Source organism: Hibiscus syriacus, unplaced genomic scaffold, assembly GCF_006381635.1.
Source record: "Hibiscus syriacus cultivar Baekdansim isolate YM2019G1 unplaced genomic scaffold, ASM638163v2 tig00116997_pilon, whole genome shotgun sequence".
In the NCBI taxonomy this organism is placed as follows: Eukaryota; Viridiplantae; Streptophyta; class Magnoliopsida; order Malvales; family Malvaceae; genus Hibiscus; species Hibiscus syriacus.
Window position 1 is genome coordinate 5,074,358 of NW_024063513.1, and position 18,231 is coordinate 5,092,588.

The window sequence follows — 18,231 nt, forward strand, 5'->3', positions numbered from 1 at the left end:
ATTGTAAATTACTTGTTTGATAAAAAGCCTTAAGGTTTGAGTCAAAATCATGAATTGATTTGTGGGGTTGCTGTAGACCATGTGTATTGTTCTTAAACAACTATGGAATGGGTTTTAAATAAGCTGCTTAGACGGTGCAACAGATTCACACTTATATTTGGGGAAAATATTCCCTTTGAGGAATTGTTTTAGCAATGTTATAATATTTTATAAAAATAAACGTTTTAAAAAAAGTAAATTATGGAGTCGGCAGCTTGTTAAAACTTAAAAATTAACAAATTCAAATGCTTGTTAGTTGTTAACCAGTAACAATTATTTGATTTGAATTTGATTTTTAATAAAATGTTAGGTTCGATTTCTAATAAAATGTCTCGTATATGAATTTCAGTTAGAAATTAAATTATGGAGTCGGGAGCTTTAACCGGATCATCGACTAGTATAGATCGGGAAGAAAATATGGAACGCAGAGCTGACAAAATAAAAACAATTGGAAATGAAATTTTTGTAAAAAGGTTTTTAAAGGAGGAGTATTTCGGCTGAAACAACACTTGGTTAGAGGATTTAGGAATGCGACCCCTGAGCATGTAAGGGAAGAGGTGAAGAACATAATGGTTAAGAAAGAGGAGGTAAAGGTTACAAATTTAATGTTACTCCAAGAGTTGACTCATGGCATGTGGAGTATGATGATGAGGAAGAATTTGACATATTAGGCTCAAGTGGAGGTAACTCAAGTTAGAAGCGTGAAAGCCCTTACCTAAAAAACCAAGAGTCAAGGGTCCAATGGACTTATTTGTCACTCCCAAAGTTAATCCAAGCAGAGGGAGGGTGCATGCAGCTTGTCAGAAAGAATTAAGGGAGAAATCTTGTAGGGCAATTGCAAGATTTTTTTATGATTCAGGATTAGCATTCAATGCGGCAAATCAATCTAGCTTCAAAGAAATGTGTGAAGCTATCGAATAATAAGGTCCCAGTTTGAAACCTCCAAACTGCATGAGATTAGAGTTCTCTCTTAAAGAACAAGATGATACCAAAAGTCATTAGAGAATCACAAATGGAGTGGGCACAAACTCCCAAAGTTAATCCAAGCAGAGGGAGGTGTGCATGCAGCTTGTCAGAAAGAATTAAGGGAGAAATCTTGTAGGGCAATTGCAAGATTTTTTTATGATTCAGGATTAGCATTCAATGCGGCAAATCAATCTAGCTTCAAAGAAATGTGTGAAGCTATCGAATAATAAGGTCCCAGTTTGAAACCTCCAAACATGCATGAGATTAGAGTTCCTCTCTTAAAGAACAAGATGATACTCAAAAGTCATTAGAGAATCACAAATGGAGTGGGCACAAAAGGGTTGCTCAATTATGTAGGATGGATGACGTGTTTTTGTTGTCCAAAAGGATATTGTGATTTTTTTGTCAACTCTCCAATGGGTTTTGTATTCATTAAATCCATGGACGTCTCAGAAATTGTCAGATGCAATTTATTGTTTTAGATGTTTGATAAGATGGTTGAAGAAAATGGGGAGGAAAATGTAGTCCAAGTGGTGACAGACAATGCATCTAACTATGTTAAAGCCGATACAAAAATAAGTTCATTTAATTATTTTTTTCTTTATTTTTTTATTATTCAAGTTACTTGAATATGGATTTTTTAATTAATTTGTTATTTTGTTACTTGTAGGAAAAATGCTAGAAGCAATGAGATCGAACCTTATTGGACTTATTGTGCTGAACATTGTATCGATCTCATGTTGAAGGATATTGGAAAGCTTCCCAAAGTGAGGAATGCACTAAAGAAGTGCATATTTATGAATGACTATATATATGGCCACATCTACCTTGTGAACATGATGAGGAAGTTCACAAATCAAAGGAATTTACATAGGCCGACAATAAGAGATTTGCAACACCTTTCATCACTCTTGCACAATTCCACAGGCAAAGGAACAATTTGAGGAAGATGGTTATTTCTCAAGAATGAATTGAATTGATGTGGCCAAAGAAAACATCCAGAAAGAAATTGACATCTTATGTTTACAAGATTCTTTTTGGAGAAATGTGGTGTATGCTCTAAAGTTATCGGGGTCACTTGTTAAGGTTCTTCGAATGGTTGATGGAGAGAACAAACCTTCTATGGGATACATTTATGAAGTTATGGATAGAGCTAAGGAGGCTATTTCGAAGAGTTTTGGAATGAATGATGAGCATTACAAAGAAGCTTTGAGTTATCGATAGAAGATGGGATTGCCAACATCACTGCCTTTGAATGACGTTGGTTATTTTTAAATCTGGGTCTTTATTATGATAATATCGAGGCATCAAATGAAGAAGTGATGATGGGATTAATCGATTTCATTGGAAGGTTAACTTCGAATCTTAAAATTCAAGACAAGATCCTTGACGAACGTAAGATATATAAAATGCTCGTGGTCTTTTGACAAAGCAATGGCCATTAGATCGAGGAAGACAAAATCTCTCTGTGTAAAATTTAAATGTTTAGTAAGTTATATATTAGTTTATATGAATGATGATTGACTTGTGTTTTAACAACGGCCATTTGGATCATTGACTCCTAATCTCCAAAAGTTTGCCATATGAGTTCTCAGTCTCATTTGTAGAGCCACAAGTTGCGAGAGAATTTGAGTGTTTTTCAACTGGTAAGAACTTTTATATATATTTTTAGTTACATGTCATAACTTTAATACTTAATAACATATATAAATATTACTTCTTACAGCTTCACACAAAGACTAAAACAGATTGACACAAAAATAGTTGAATGATTTGGTGTTTGTAAAATATAATCGTGCATTGAAACATCGACACCAAAGGAGTGACATCATCGATCCTATTCTCTTACATGATATTGATGAGAGAAACGAGTGATTACTTGGAAGAATGGAAGATGATGACCAAGAAAATGATTTTGCGTTTGATGACGATGACTTGACATGGAGTCAAGTTAGTAGAGCTGTCGAAGCACATGATCCTAGTTGTTTGACTAGAGCATCAAGGATTGTGAATGAAAGTTCCACATTTTCTTCCAAATTTGACAAGGGAAAATGTGTCAGTTCTAGCTATACTCGTAGATCGGCTCCCACCCGGTGTATGATGATGATGATAGAAGAGGATATCGTGAAGATGAGCAATATGTTTACAATGATAGAGATGGTTACGAGGATAATTATGATTTGGAGTGATGATGTATTGAACTACATGTTTACTATTTCGTTTTGCATTTTGTTTAAGTGTCACAATTTGAAACATTAAGATGATATTTGATTTGCTTTTAATTTATTTTTTATTTGAACTATATTTTTTTATGTTAGTTTGTGTGTTGTTAGTTGATACTTGATAGTGAAATGATATGAATATTTTGATCTTTAAAGAACTAATATTATTTATCATGTTATTTTGAGTACAAATATAATTTATTTGATCTGTATCATATAATATACACAGTGCGACTCGCATACGAAAGGCGCGTGCCTGCGCTTCGGTTCGGTTTGCGCCTTTAAAAACCAAGCCATAGATTGATCCCCTCCTCTTCCTATGCTCAGGTCTTCATTAGCTAGTCGAATTTCTGGATTTCTGACAGATAACTTTTCATTTGAATAGTGGCATCAATCTCGGAAGTCAGTATATACCCCTGTTTCAAATATCGTTAAATTGGTTAACAGCGGTTAATTTAATTATGCACGACATTATGGAACATGCGTATAAACTGCAATTTTTTTTTTGAAAAAGTAATCAACTGAAAATGAACAAAATGTAGTTATTTCACTTTATTTAGTTCAAAAGGAGATGGAATTAATGATCATAGAGGTAAAAACTTGTTTTAAGGGGGGGGGGGGGAAGATAACAGCTCAACTAATCCACAAAAATATTAATGGACTTAATACCCAACTTCTCTGAATACCAACTCAATCAATGACGAATAACTGTACGCGTTAGATTATAAAATGTCTAATAACTACAAATTTAACATTTAAAACTTCCAAATTAAAATAAAATGCAGTTACTCACACTAGAGCTAAACGTGACACAGATTTTCTCAATTATATCCACAAAAATTTCCTCCCTTTTCCGGCCTCCAGGCTCATTAGCTATAGCAGTTACTTCACTTCGATCTGCAGTAACAATCATTCAATCAGTGCCATGCCTTGGGCTGTAAAGATCTTTGCATTCAATAGGATCAAACCACAAGTTTAAATTAAAATGATAAATAATACCAACACTTAGCTTGCATTAGGTACATGCTTATGTGCCAAATGCCAATTGTAAATTCAAATAAAGGTCAAGAAATTTCCATAGGCATCATGAATTTCAGTATCCAAAATATAACATGCAAAATCAATTCAAAGATTCAGTCATCAGTTTATCAGTAAAGAATTTGAGGCTCATACTGAAGGGTGATATGGGAGGAAGTGTGCAATATGCTCTTTGCAAAGGCATCCTTCCTCAGGGAAACAGGAGTAGAGTTTGGGAAATTAAAAAACTGAAAGGGACGGCTCTCATTTCCATTATTTACGGTTGGCATGGAATGCTCATGTGTTTTGATATGGAAGGCGAGGAAAATAGGCAATTTAGCAACAACAGAGAACTGAGCAAGAGCAGATTGGCAAGCTAAAGGAAATGGTGAAGATTATATTGACACAGGCTAGAATCAACACAAATGATTTAGTCAACAACCTTTTATAGCATAGGGAATTAGACAAACTGCATAGATTGGAGCATACATGTATAGTTCTTTGAAACAGTTCTGCATGATTCATGATCGTAGCAAATCACTGCTCACTTGGATAAATAAAAATTTATCCAAAAAACAAAAGAAAAGAACCGGATGTTGATCTAGATGAATTCGAGAATCAAGGTTGAAAAAAATTTCACAAGCTTAATTAGCATCATTTACTTCAAAATGCGGATAGCAGAAGGACTATTTTATATCAATATTTTTATTCAAATGAACAGAGAAAGAATCGGATATGAAAAATTCAGATCTAAGAGCTCAATTTTCGCACAAATTATTGATAAAAATAGTCAAAAGTAAGGTCTCATTTCAATCCATATCGCGAGATTCCAATGAGAACAAAAAAAAAAGAGAAATGAAATTTAGATCCAAAGAGAAAATAAGAAGGGGAACTGTGGTTATGTTTTAGGATAGAATTGTAGAATAATTTTTAGAGATTTTAAAAAAATTGAGAGAATTAGGTACAGAAAACGTGCATTTCATTCATAAGATAATCCTTAAGGATTTTGGTACAATTATATATAGACAAGTACCACCAGCTGTTGTACAACAATCTAACAAAATAACTACCTAAAATACTGACTCACCCATCCATCATGCTGCCCTATATATTGGATTCGTAAGACCCAAACCCAACTCATAAAGCCTACTGATATGCTTAATTGGGTGTAAGTAAACTAGAGCCCAGTTACTCCCTTGACCCATATCCAATATCGTGTAACCCATCTCTTGTTTTTACTTTAGCCTTTCTCTCTTCAGATAACATTTCAATCTCTAATCCCCATTCGATCCCTAATTCCTTCGCTCCTCCCCTAATTTATGTTGTTGTCCTCCCTAATTCACTTCTTCGAGATTTCCCCAAATCAAGGCCTTCAAACCCTAACTCTCATTCCATCGTGACAATACCCCCTCCATCAGATGATTCTTGTCCCAAGGATCGAAATCGGGAAATTGATTTTGAGCACTGAAGCATCTTCCCAAGTTGCATCATTTGGTCCCATGTTCGTCAACTGGATCAACATTTGAGGAACGTTCTGATTCTGTCATTTCACCACTCGTCGGTTCAACACAGTTGCTGGGTTGATTTTCAATTGACCATCTAAAGACGTTTCTGGAGGATTCAACAAGATAAGTCCTTGTTTCCCTATTCTCTTCTTCAATAAGCTTATATGAAAACACTGGATGCAATTTGGAATCTGGTGGCAGTTTTAGTTGATACGCAACCTGACCATTTTTTTATGTATTTTGTAGGGACCGAAATATCGAGTAGCAAGCTTTAGGTTTTTCCTTAAAGCGAGGGATGTCTGTCGATATGGCTTAAGCTTCAGGTAAACTTCATCTCCTACTTGAAATTCTCTGTCTGTTCTATGTTGATTAGTAATTTGTTTCATTCAATTGTTGGCTTTAAGCAACTGCTCTTGTAGTAATGAATTCAAGTGTTCCCTCTGTTGCATTATATTCTGCATTGTCTCAACTCTAGAGGTTGCCATGTCACATTAGGCGCTTGAAAACCATACAAAGCTTCAAATGGTGACATCGAAGGGCAGTGTGGTAATTAGTGTTGTACCACACTCTGTCTGAGGTAGCCATTTCGACCAAGTCTTAGGCTTAAAAAACATATACACCTCAAGTACTTTCCAGACATTGATTGAGCCTCTCACTTTGGCCATCTGTCTCTGGATGATAGGCAGTATTGAATAATGTAGTTGTGCCTAGCTGCTTCATTAATTCTTACCAAAACAAACTAGTAAAAGATTTATCTCTATCAGAAATAGCTACCTTAGGAGGATATGTAGCTTACAAACTTGATCAAGGTAAACTCTAGCAACTTCCACCACTGTATAAGGATGAGCTAATGGCATAAATGAGTATACTTAGTGAATTTATCAATCACCACTAAATGCAATTGTACTTTGTTGAGTGTGGGCAAACCCTCTATGAAGTCCATTATAATCACTTCCCAAGCATTATTAGGAACTGAAATAGGTTGTAACAAACCTGGTTTAGGAATACGCTCTATTTGGTTCTCTGACAGACTTCACACTGTTGTATATGCTCCTGAATTAAAATCTCATTATGGCCAAAAAACTAAGACTTAATTCTTTGATAAGAAACTTGAATACCTGAATGCCCTCCTTATGGTGAATCATGTAAAGCCACATTGATATTCTGTCTAAGCTCCCCTTTACTGCCCACATAATTCTATTCTTTAATATAGCACTCATTTAACCAATTTTCAGTCTTGTATCTTGTCAGGTTGAATAACCAGAATAATAATTTTTTCCTTAGCTATAATATCATCTTCATAGTTGTTTCAATGTCATTTACCCAAGTAGGAGTCATGATTGTAACTTTTATCTGTAGAAATTCTCCAGAGTCTGTATACTGCCTAGATAGTGCATCTACTACCTTATTAGATTTCCCTTTCCTGTACTGATTATATAATCAAGTCCAAGTAGCTTTGTAAGTCCTTTCTTCTGTATAGCTGTAGTTAACTTCTGTTCTAGAAGATGTTTTAAAGGCTCATGATTTGTCTTGATCATAAAGAGCCACTCTCCAAATAATGTCTCCAGTGAGATGCTATCAAAATAGCCAATACTCTTTCTCATAAATAGAAAGATTTGCATGTCTATAACCCAAAGCCCTACTTAAATAAGCTATAGGTCTGCCTGCTTGAGATAGAACAACCCCAATTTATCTAGAACTACATCAGTTTCCAAAAAGAATTTCTGTTCAAAATTGGGTAAAACCAAAACTGGAGTTTCACACATAACCCTTTTTAATTTTTCAAAAGCTAATTTAGCTTCTGGGGACCAATGAAATCCCTCATTTTTCAACATATTGTCAAGGGTTTACTCTCAATTCTCCATACCTTTGATAAATTCTCTATAGTACCCTGTTAAACCCAAAAATCCTCTCAAATCTTTCACATTTTTAGGTAAAGGCCACTGTTGCATAGCCTTTATTTTAGCAGGGTCAGTTTGCTACTCCCTTAGCTGAAATTAAGTGTCCCAAATACTCCACTTGCTGCTGGCCAAAAAAACATTTACTTTTCTTGGCATAACCTATTCTTCAGCAGAATTTCCAACACCACTCTTAATGCTTTTTATGCTCTGCCATACTAGAATTGATTCATAATGCCCTTGGTGAGTTCTAAAAACAGTTTTATGAACATCCTCATCTTTAATCAGAATTTGCCAATAACCAGATCTCAAATCAATCTTTGAAAAGAAAGTAGCCCCATGTAATTCATCTAATCTTCTAATATAGGAATACGAAATTTATTCTTAACTGTATAAGAGTTAAGTTGCCTATAGTCCACACAAAACCTCTAAGTTTCATCTTTTTTCTAATAAGTAACAAAGAGAAGCAAAAGGACTTTTACTTACTTGTATGATAGATGAGGATAACATATGAGCAATCTGTTTTTCAACTTTAGTCTTGTGAAGATGAGCAAATCTATAGGGTCTAGATTGACTGGTTGTGTCCCCTGTTTAAGAACAATGGCATGATCTGTTTTCTTCTAGGAGGCATTCCCTTGGGTTCCTCAAACACTTCCTTAAACTCCTCTAATAGTCTGTAAAGGTAGAGGAATTATGCTTTCCTCACTTCAGCACTCAACAAATAAATTTCCCCATTCACTTCAGTATCTTTTGCAACTAACTTCTGAAATTTTTCACCTGAGATGGGTTTGATTAGTGGTAATTTCTGAGTCCCTCTAATCATAACAGTCTTCCCATCATTCTCAAAACTAATTGTCTTGGCCTTAAAATCCATCATTATGGGACTAAACTTTTCCATCCAGTCCCCCCCAGTACCATATCACTGCCTCCCAAAGATAAAACTCTGAAATCATACTGAAATTCATAGCCTTGCATCTTCCAACTCACCTTATTGCTTTTGGCATACTGAACAGTTTTCCCCCATTAGTTACTGTAATAACTAATGGTTGAGTTTTAACCAGTTCTACTATTTCTTTGGCTCACTTAGGTGTCACAAAACTATGAGTGCTACCACTATCAATCAGCACATTAAGTGGTTTTCCTCTGATGAAACCTTGAATTCCTCAAGGTATGTGCCATACATTACCTGTAATAGCATTGATAGAAATTTCCAAGCATCTTTGATATATCATTCCCTTCTCCAGTTCTCCTTTTTCAATTCCTGATCAAGAGAGTCTTCTTCTTCTTCCATACTATTCAACTGTCTAACTTTTCACTGATGTCCAGGAGCAAATTTTCTCGCATTTAAACACAAATTATTTGTTCTTCTATATCCACTAAACTCTGCTTTGTTTTGTATTAGGAGGAATTGTCTTATGCTGAAAACTCTTAGTCCCACTGTTTTTTGACTACTTGAAGGAGTATAAGAATTTTTTTTGAGAATATTTATACTTTTTTTCCTTCCATCTCACTAGCTAACTCATAAAGTTTGGCATACCTGTAAGCTTCAAATTCTAGGCTCCAACACCTTCACCTTATGTTTTAATCCTCCTTGAGCCACTAATGAAACTGAAAACAAAATATCCTCCCCTAAATGCATGTGTTGTATAGTAATAGGGTCTTAACTACTCAAACTTTTCTTGATACTCTTCTACACTACCTTCTGTATTAACTTATTAAATTCTTCTATATCTGAATAGTTTCTGTCACAAAATCTATGACACAAATCAGCCCTCAATTCATGTCAAGTTATTTATGCTTCTGCATAATATAGCCATCAAACCAGGTCTCAGCCTTTCCCATTAAATACATTGTATCCATATCCAATTTTTGTTCTTCAGGAAACTCCCAAAAGATTAAAATATTTTTGGCATTTATAACCCATCCTCTAGGATTACTACCATCAAACATATGTAGCTCTAATTTAGGTCGAGGTAAAATAGGCCCTGAACTGCCAAATAACATTTACTGTCCACTTTAACCTCACTAGAGCTACCCATAAAGATTTTCTTCTTGCAATTTCTATGTAAAGGTAGAGGACCATAAACCCCACAGGTTAGAAACTAATATCCCCGCTCATTAGGTTGAAAAGTATACTTCTTCCAAGGTTTGTATCATTCCTTCCAGCTCTGCTTTCTGCTCAACCCACCAAGATGGTAAAGTCTTCTTTAACTTCTACTGCTTGTTCTGGTACCTCAATGGTTCCAGTTTTTTGCATCTTTCTTGTATTTCCCAGCGTGAAAAATGGTTTTGGATCACAAAACTCAGCTCTGATTACCAATTTATTATGTTTTAGGATAGAATTGTAGAAGAATTTTAGGGATTTTAAAAAATAGAGAGAATTAGGTACAAAAAACGTGCATTTCATTCATAAGATAATCCTTAAAGGATTTGGTACAATTATACATAGACAAGTACCACCGGCTGTCAGTACAACAAATCTAACAAAATAACTACCTAAAATGCTAACTCACCCATCAATCCTGTTGCCCATATATTGGATCCGTACAGACCCAACCCAAACTCATAAGCCTACTGATATGCTTAATTGGGTCTAAGTAAACTAGAGCCCAGTTACTCCCTTGACCCAAATCCATACCGTGTAACCTATCTCCTGTTTTTACTTCAGCCTTTCTCTCTTCAGATAACATTTCAATCCTAATCCCCCTTCGATCCTAATTCCCTTCGCTCCTCCCCCAATTTCTGTTGCTGCCTCCCCAATTCACTTCTTCGAGATTTCCCCAAATCAAGGCCTTCAAACCCTAACTCCCCTTCCATCGTGACAAACTGACAATCACAGAAAACAATGTTATCGCGCTCGCTGAGAGAGCACGAAGAACTGGGAGATCATGATTTTCTGCTTCCGACTCATCTCCTTCGATTTTTCCCTCCGTAAATTTGTTGTGTGTGATTTTGATTTTGGTTTGTTTTGTGCACAGCGAACTAGATGTTGTTTTTAGGTCAAATTTTATATTAGCCACAAATTATGCTCTTGTTATGATTAGGTGTTCATAACTTAATAATCATTTTTAATCCTTATGTTTTAATTATAATAACTTTCATCAGTATATGCTCATACACTTTGAATTTACGACCATTGAAGATGATTATACTCACGGATAAACCAGGCCATTTCAAACAAAAAGAAAGGAAAACCATTTCAAAACTAATTTTTGTTTTCAGGAACTCCCAAAAGATTAAATATTTTTGGCATTTCTAACCCATCCTCTGGGATTACTGCCATTAAACATCTGTATCTAATTTAGGTCGAGGTAAAATAGGCCCTGAACTCCCAAATAAACCTTTACTATCCACTTAACCTCACTAGAACTACCCATAATATTTTATTCTTGCAATTTTGAGTAAAAGATAGAGGACCAGTAAACCCCACAGGTTTAGAAGCTAATATCCCCGGTTCATTAGGTTGAAAAGTACTTCTCATGCTCACTAAGAACCGTAACTAGGCATGGTTGCTTACCTTCACCTTTGTTTTGCTTTGCAGCTGGTTGTGGTTGACTCCTTAGTGATTGAGGTGAGTCTTTTTCCATAGCTATCTGATTGACCAGCTGTAGGATTCTCTGTAAATAACCCCTGTTTTCAGTCATTCCCTCTTCCAAGGTTTGATAATTCCTTCCAACTCTGCTTTCTGCTCAAACCCACCAAGATGGTAAAGTCTCTTCTTCAACTTCTACTGCTTGTTCTGGTACCTCAATGGTTCCAGTTTTTTGCATCTTTCTTGTATTTCCCAGCATGAAAAATGGTTTTGGATCACAAAACTCAGCTATGATTACCAATTTATTATGTTTTTAAGATAGAATTGTAGAAGAATGTTTAGGGATTTCAAAAAATAGAAAGAATTAGGTACAAAAAACGTGCATTTCATTCATAAGATAATCCTTAAAGGATTTTGGTACAATTATACATAGACAAGTACCACCAGTTGTCAGTACAACAAATCTAACAAATAACTACCTAAAATGCTGACTCACACCATCCATCCTGCTGCCCATATATATTGGATCCGTACAGACCCAAACCCAAACTCATAAGCCTACTGATATGCTTAATTGGGTCTAAGTAACTAGAGCTCATTACTCCCTTGACCCATATCCAATACCGTGTAACCCATCATGTTTTTACTTCAGCCTTTCTCTCTTCAATAACATTTCAATCCCTAATCCCCCTTCGATCCCTAATTCCCTTCGCTCCTCCCCCAATTTCTGTTGCTGCCTCCCCAATTCACTTCTTCGAGATTTCCCCAAATCAAAGCCTTCAAACCCTAACTCCCTTTCCATCGTGACAAACTGACAATCACGGAAAACAATGTTATCGCCTCGCTGAGAGAGCACGAAGAACTGGGAGATCATGATTTTTTGCTTCCGACTCGTCTCCTCCGATTTTTCCCTCCGTAAATTTGGTTGTGATTTTGATTTTGGTTTGTTTTTGTGCACAGCGAACTAGATGTTTGTTTTTAGGTCAAATTTTGTATTAGCCCTTAAACTATGCTCTTGTTATGATTAGGTGTTCATAACTTAATTTAATCATTTTTAATTCTTATGTTTTAATTATAATAACTTTCATCAGTATATGCTCATACACCTTGAATTTACGACTATTGAAGATTATTATACTCACGGATAAACCAGGCCATTTCAAACAATAAGAAAGGAAAACCAGTTCAAAACCAATTAGCAATACTTGAAGACACATCTTTATCTGTATACTATAATAAAACATCCCAAATTACTCAAAATTTAAGTTATATCATGATTTTTTAAAATCACCAACTGAGACTATATCTTATAAATATACATTCAGTTTAACCTTATAATATTTTATTTTATTTGTAATTTATTACTAACGAAACCAATACTGCCTCAGCCTACCCAAAACCATGGCCTGTTTCACTATCGGACCCAAAATTCCGAGCCCGTTTAAATCCCGTTTCTTGGGCTAAACTAGAAACCCGATTCTCCACCACATCCTTTAAAGCCCGTTTCAGTAGTCCAATCTGCTCCTCGTCACCGCTCCATTGCATCGCCACAACGCATTTGGTCCGCCCACCAACCGTCATCTCAGCCCGCATCACCTTAGCCTGAACCGACCTGATCGCCCGACTCAAATCGTGGTTCAAACCCGGTCTATCCTCGCAGCAAACCGTCGCCTTCAACAACTTCCCTTCTTCATCACAAAAGCTCAAAGCCGCCTCGTCGCATTCCTCGGGAACGACCACAGCGTGTCGAGCTCCGGTTGACTGTCATTACAACAACCGTCTCGGTGGCGCCGCCCATCTTCAGTCTGCCTCATTAACTCCCTCACGTGATGGACAACCTCCGCCAGCAACGAAGCCTTATCCGTCTGTCCCCAAAACAAACAAACAAATTAAATAACATTAACCTGGATAACAATATACTATGTTTTGTTAAAACCTTGGTGGTGTTGGGAGAGGAGTGAGCGAAGAGTGGATAAGTGGCATTGATACGCTGTCTGCGCCTCCTTTCAGCTTCCTTGTGACTCTTACAGGCCTCCATTGATTTTCTCTCTGATAAAGCGTTGATGGAATCGTCACCCTCCATTAAAGTGACCGGACTGTCGTTCTCAACACCACAGAAACTTTTAAGAGGAAACATTTTCCCCTTACAATATAAGAGTAAAAGGAGGAGAAGAAAATAGAATGAAGCGAGACGATAGCTGTAGTTTGGAAGAAGTGCAAGTGAAAGTAAAAGTACTAAGACAAGCACTTGTTTTTTTTATTTTCCTTTCTTTTTTACCGCTACTGCTGATGATGACTTTTACTTGAGGCGAATAATCGTTATCCGAGGTGGGAATTGGTTAGAGTGCAGAAAAAACTTAAAATAAAAGAACAAGTAAAAAACAGAATAATGGTCAAAACTCAATTAACTAAGTCTCAGTTGGTAATTTTAAATGTTATTATTATTTAACTTTGGAGACAAATTTTAACAAGTAAAAAACAGAATAACGGTGGCTGGCGCCGGCAGCTTTTGAATCCTGTCACAAAATGGTGATACGGCCGGACTAATATATACAAGTTGTACTAGTTTCATTGCTTCTTTCACACGCATTCCTTTGTTCCTTTTTTTTATATAAGATCGTCATCGTCTCTTTGCTGCTATCACCTGCATATGTGTATGTAAATTGGTTACTTCAACACGATATATTACTGATTGTTATGATGATTCACGTCTTGCCTGCTGTCACCGTGTCAGGTTCTTCTGCAAATAGCAACTTTTTGTAATTGTGTTGATTTATCTTAGTTTTGCTTACAATAATTTAGCTTTGTAAAAACCTGAAAAAATGGAAATTTGTTAAGTTTATTATTTGACCAAGGTCCAAAGAAATTGAAGATGAAATTTGAAAGAAGATTAAAGGGTAAACTAATTTTGTCACTCAACTTTGTTTGTATTCCTGTTTTGGTTGCTCAACTTTAACAATTTTCAATTTCATTATTAAAATTTTAAATTTCATTCTTTTTGATTATTCAACCATTAAGTATTAAATATCATTTAATACTTTTGATAAATTTATACAAAAAAATGCAATTTTCCTTTTCAAATTCTAAATTTTCAATTCTATTTGATTCATCGATGTCGAACTATTTTCTCTCAATCAGAATAGTTTTGAGGTTGAGAAGGAAGTAAAAAGTAATATATATCAATTTCAGTATATCAAACAAATAGATATTTCTATATCGTACTAAGATAAGATTGAAGCTTTGATTTGAGTTTTTTGTTGATTTAAAAAAATCAAGCTGAGAAGGACAAAGAAATAGAAAAAGGAGACGTCTTAATACGAATATGTCACAAACGATGATCGACAACAATGGAGAAGGATTCCAACCATAAAATAATAAAAATTACAAGTGACCAAAAGGAATGATATTATAAATTTTGTGATCAAAATAAACAATATAAAATCAAATGATCAAAATAAAACAGAAACAAAGCTGTAAAATAATAGTTTGACAACGTGTATGTAATACCCCATATTTTTAAAGTAACCAAAATGTAAATTTTGAAAGATTGATGGTCAAAGTATAATTTTGGAAAATTTCAAGGACCAAAGTGGTAATTTTCCTAAAAAGATTTTTTATTCATAAATGAATAGCTCATTCTTAAAGATGGAGTTTTTTTATGACATTCATATTTTGATATGGGATGAGCAAAAAAAAATTATAAAACAATAAAGTTCGGTCTAGGAATTGAATAATCGGATCGAGTCGGAATTTCATGAAAATTTGATTGATGTTAGGAAATGGTTGGAAATATTATTTTCATATTTTTTATTAGATAAATTTAGCTCAGGTCACCGTAATTTTTCAGATTTGTGTCAAACAATGGAATTTTAGTGACTAAAAATACAATTTTTGAAAATTACATGGACAAATAGAAATTCAAAGCCAAGTTGATTCATCTTTGAGTAAGGAATATTTTAATGGAAGATAATGGAATGACATTTGGTAATTTTCAAGTTTCATTAATGGTATTTTTGGAAATTTTAATTAATTGAATTTTAAATTCAATTATATTATAAAAATGTCAAGTGTACAAATTATTAAATACTAGAATAATGAAGAAGAATCAACATTTTCCAGCTTGTTCTTCTCTCTTGGCCGAAACCTAAATGGTTCCAAGGTAATAAATTTCATTTTGATTTTTAAAGCTACATGATTAGTTTTTGGATTAAGCTATTAAATTCTCTATCATTTGGTATAAGTAATTCATGTTAAGCATGCTTGGATGTTAAGTTTTGGTGATTAGGGTTTATGTAGGGTTGGTTTGAAGAATTAATGAAATATTTTTATGTTTTTGATGTTGGAGATTAAGTAATCCATATTAAATTCATGTTTTGATGTTTGCTTGAAATGAAATAATAACCAAACCCTAAAAGACTTGTTATATTCTGCCATAAGAGGAAATTAGGGGGGAAATATTGAAAAAAATTCCTATGGCCTTGAAATGATATTAGAAATGTTCTATGTAATTTAGAGATCAATTTGGATCAATTTGCAAGCTTGGATAAGAAAAAGGGTTAGTTTATAAGTTTGATAATTATTGGACATTATTATAAGAATGAGATATTTGAAGGTTTCAATGCTGATTTTTAATATTTGAAATGCTGGAAATTTAAGTTAGAAAGTTGATTGGAACCAAATTGCAAGTTTGGTAAAGTTTCAGGTTAGAATTCGAAAGGTCTAATATTATAGGGACTTGATTTCAAGTTTTTAAATGTGAAAGTATCATTTGAGAAAAATAGTTAATTGCTGGAAATTTTATTTATATGCTGATTTTTTAGTTTAAATATTGAGTTGGGATCGAATTGTAAGTTTATCAAATTGGGTAGTTGAATTCGAAAGTCTAAGAAAGTTTAGGATGAAATTGTATATTATTTTATGTTAAAGCATTGATTTGATAATTTCATGAAGGTTCTGGAAATTATAGAAATTAAAATGCAATTATCATAATGGTGAATGATCATTATGAATTTAATAGAAGTTAAAGTGAATTCTAGAAAGAATTCAAAATTAGTGGTTTGATTGTCTACTTGGAAAAAGTTGAAGGGTTGACAATGGAAATAATTATTTATGGAATTTAAGGAAATATTTCAAGAAGTTTGAAATTATGATGGAAATACAATTAGTTTTATATCGATTTAAGTATTGGTTTTATTTCTATCGAATCTTATATTTACGCTTAGATTATGTTAGTTCGATACTAACATATAGCTTGAACATTCTATGTTATTTTATGACATCGTCAGACCATGGTAAATCTAGTGACCCAAATAGCTTGAAAGGGGAGAAAAAAATTGTGGGATCGAGAAGATTATCGTGGAGGAAGTACGATAGCAAGGCAAATGTGAGTGCATTTAATTTGTATTTATGTTATTGAACAAACATTTGTTTGTGATGAGCCAGAGTCGAAGTGACTCCGTTAAGAAGTGACTCCTAATGTTATGTAAATTATGATTCAAGCCTATATGTTTATTCGATAAGTAATAGAAGTATGGAATGAGATAAAGAAGCTAATCAAGGAAAAGTTAATAGAATTCAAGATTTGAATAGTAAGTTTAAGAAATTACTATAAATTATACATAAATGATTAACGATGAAATTTATACCGTTAGATTCGTAAATCAATCTATTTTTATAAAACAAATGTCTACTGATTTTGAGGTGTATATAAAAATACAATTTTTTATTCGAGGCTAGACCATAGAACAGGGTAGCAAGACCAAAAAATAGGGTAGCAGATTCTGCTTAAAACAACTTCTGTCAGTCAGTGTTGAAATTCGCTATAAATTGTACAAATTGAACTAGAAAAGTGCCTTATATTATTAGATTCGTATATGAGTTTCTAGTTTCCAGTGGTATAAACTGAATAATAATTAAATATATATAATACAAAATATATTTATGTGAAGATAGCGCAAACTATGAATTGTAATTAATTCGTGAATAAGCTAATTGAAAGCAAAGAATTTAAGCTTAAGGCTTAGTGAGATTTATGTTTTGACTTGTATATAAAGTATTAACGTGAGTGCAATTTACTTATTTAATTATTCTGTTCGAGGACGTGCGATAAGTCAACCTCACATTATTTTAAGAATATTTTTATTTTTATTAAGGATGATTTTCATAATGTTTAAATAAAGTTTTACGAATTATTTAGGATATGAACTGCCCAAATTTGTGTTTTCGTAATAAATATTGAAAATGATTCTGATATTGAAATGTCGAATATTAATTGAATGTGATATGATCTGAAAGCCCATGGTATATTACATTGAGAGTCATAGGTACATTTGACATGCCATGAGGTGTAGTGATTATGATATATTGTGGTGTTACTCAAAGGTACACTAGTAAAATTTCGATGTGATTACACTTTGTGTGCATATTCTGATTCTGATGTGATAGCATTATGTGTGCTTATATGTTCTGATTATGATAGCATAGTTGGTGCAAATGATATGATTACACTGAAGTGCATAGTCTGATTCTGATAAAACACTGAAATGCTTATTGCACACATACACACGTCTATCTCAGTACCTTGCATTCTCTTAAGTATACATTGGGCTATAAAAATGAAAATAAGGAAAGTTCTGAAAGTGACTGAAAGGGAAAAAATATGAATACGGAATATGGAAGTTCTGAAATGTGTCTGAATGGAAAGTATATGCAAAGTATACTATTGTTGATGTTGATTATTGTGATTTTGATAAAATTATGAGACCATGATTTTCAGGTTTCTAATGAGGAAAATATGTCTTGGAAAGTCTGGTTTGAAGTTTTAAAGATTTTATTTACATTTATTTTTATGTTTTGAATTATTTATGATATGCGTGAAAATTTTCATGCGTATGATCGAATAAAGTAGAGGATGTGAAGTAAGAAGCTTGCCAACATCTTATGAAAATCAAACCTACCGACCGAATCAGTAAGACATCCTAACTTTGACTTATTAGTGGCATGTACATTATATTTGTTGAGTTGTTTTATAAGATTTATTTTAAAAAGGGTCT

The 18,231-nt window shown here is 33.9% G+C and overlaps 1 pseudogene; it reads right to left on the reverse strand.

Moving 5' to 3' along the window:
• Positions 1–12,568: 12,568 nt before the first annotated feature.
• On the reverse strand, positions 12,569–13,380 carry LOC120194488 (annotated as a pseudogene).
• Positions 13,381–18,231: the final 4,851 nt, after the last annotated feature.